General features: G+C 47.7%; 1 non-coding gene and 1 pseudogene across 1 annotated transcript; both read right to left on the reverse strand.

The window, feature by feature from the left end:
- LOC143351024 (large subunit ribosomal RNA) overlaps window positions 1–122 on the reverse strand; it is a 4,533-nt pseudogene extending 4,411 nt beyond the window's left edge.
- Window positions 123–1,337: 1,215 nt separating this feature from the next.
- Window positions 1,338–1,492, reverse strand: LOC143351018 (5.8S ribosomal RNA). Its single transcript, XR_013081415.1, has one exon. It is a non-coding gene; the product is annotated as a 5.8S ribosomal RNA (ribosomal RNA).
- Between the last annotated feature and the right edge of the window lie 1,008 nt (window positions 1,493–2,500).

Raw genomic sequence — 2,500 nt, forward strand, 5'->3', positions numbered from 1 at the left:
GGATTCAGTGCTGGGCTCTTTCCTGTTCGCTCGCCGCTACTAAGGAAATCCTAGTTAGTTTCTTTTCCTCCGCTTAGTAATATGCTTAAATTCAGCGGGTCATCTCGCCTGCTCTGAGGTCGTCGAACAAACTTGTTAGTTGAAAAAAAAAAAAAAAGAAAAACAAATCGTACACCGTAACGAATCGGAGCAACAAGAACCTGGTGTATATATGGAATCGACCACCACCTCCTACTTCTCCGCGTCCTCCGATAGCATATAATAGCATTTTGCTTTCTCGGAGAAAAGGATATCAATGATGGGTTTTTAGCGCCTCGCCAAAGTGTCTCCCTTCTGTCTTAGTTTTTCATTCGTTCGATGCGAAACGCTCGCTAGGCGTAACCGGCTGATTACTTTTAACGTCCTTCCGTCGCTTTTCAAATTAAAGAAGAACCACGGTGTGTGTCTATGATAGAACTACCCGATCCGATTTTCGTTGATTCTTTGATAGTCTACCAAAGTCCACCGTAAGTTCGAAAGAAAAGCATTCGTGGACTGGACGACCGGCTAAACGCGCGGTCTCGCAATCGATATACATATTCGTAACAAAGAGAGACATGGGGCGACCAACTTCTCAGAGTATATCCCTTCTTTTGGGTTCCGTTCGTATCGCGCTTCTCGTCGTGTTCGTTCGAGCCTCTCCATAGAGGATGATCGTCCGATTCGTTTGATAAATTATCATTTTTCCCTGGGGCTGTACGAACGAACAGAGAGGAAGACGACGACCGACGGATACCACAAATTTCACGTGGTAGGGCATATATTACATATCATAATTATCAGTGTTTGATCAAATTTCTTTCCAGTGTCCTTTTTGTTATGCTCCAAAACTAGTATACGCTTTATTTTCTCTTTCCTTTGCATAAATTATTAACTTCGGGCAACGTCGGGAGCGCCGGTAATCATTAGATTTGTACGAAACGCGATTTGCGCCCCACGGTGGTTTTTAGTGCCGTCAAAGTCAGAAATCGTAGGAGCGGTGCTTTAACGGGCGGTCGTGATGATACTCCAGACAACACGACGCACGACGCCGTAAAACACTCGCGCGAGTCCAGACTGATCTCTGCCTCACCACGCAAGGGGTGCGCAAACTTGCCAATAATATATAATATTTATTCTTTTTCGTACGTCCAGCGACAAACGCCAACGAAATACCCAAATTCTCGCTCGTACGTTGATACCTTTCTCTTCATCGACCCGGCTCCGAAACGTTCTTCGCCATCTCCCCGAAAGGAGAGGTAAACGACGGCGGGGTTAGGGAATCTGAGAACAACGCAAGCAGTTTTAGGACAAGTGAACGACCCTCAGCCAGGCGTGGTCCAGGAATTTTATCCGTGGACCGCAATGTGCGTTCGAAATGTCGATGTTCATGTGTCCTGCAGTTCACACGTTGACGCGCAATTAGCTGCGTTCTTCATCGACCCACGAGCCAAGTGATCCACCGTTCAGGGTAATCATATACAATTTACAATTTTTTTCTTTGTATTTAAAAATGCTCCTTGTTCTTTGCTTTAAAAATATTCGATGTTCGCACCTCCGACCAGCGTATCGACGGAGGATTGAACGCGCCATATCGACGACAAAAGTTTCTTTTTGTTTCCTGAATGACGGAAAACCATCGTTCGACGGCCGGGCGTACAGTACATTCAAAAGCCTTTGCGCGTGGCTGCGACCAAACGGGTATAATACACCCGTATATTCTTGGTTCCGAACAGTAACTTCACGCGCAATCGGGCGAACGCACGCGGCAGCGCCCATCGGTTGCTCGATGAAATCGATGCGATAAACTACAGCCTTCTCGGCTGGTCGTCGTTAGTCGCGCGAGCAACGGATGGCCGCACAATCGACGCGTCGTCGTTTGCGATTATTCGCCTCACGTTAGCCATGAGTATGTATATTATTCATTTACGAACGAACGCGGCAGCGTCCATCGGTTGCTCGATGAAATCGATGCGATAAACTACAGCCGTCTCGGCTGGTCGTCGTTAGTCGCGCGAGCAACGATGGCCGCAAAATCGACGCGTCGTCGTTTGCGATTATTCGCCTCAAGTTAGCCATGAGTATGTATAACATTCATTTACGAACGAACGCGGCAGCGTCCATCGGTTGCTCGATGAAATCGATGCGATAAACTACAGCCGTTTCGGCTGGTCGTCGTTAGTCGCGCGAGCAACGATGGCCGCAAAATCGACGCGTCGTCGTTTGCGATTATTCGCCTCAAGTTAGCCATGAGTATGTATATTATTCATTTACGAACGAACGCGGCAGCGTCCATCGGTTGCTCGATGAAATCGATGCGATAAACTACAGCCGTTTCGGCTGGTCGTCGTTAGTCGCGCGAGCAACGATGGCCGCAAAATCGACGCGTCGTCGTTTGCGATTATTCGCCTCAAGTTAGCCATGAGTATGTATATTATTCATTTACGAACGAACGCGGCAGCGTCCATCGGTTGCTCGATGA

Source organism: Colletes latitarsis, unplaced genomic scaffold (genome assembly GCF_051014445.1).
Source record: "Colletes latitarsis isolate SP2378_abdomen unplaced genomic scaffold, iyColLati1 scaffold0057, whole genome shotgun sequence".
NCBI lineage: Eukaryota > Metazoa > Arthropoda > Insecta > Hymenoptera > Colletidae > Colletes > Colletes latitarsis.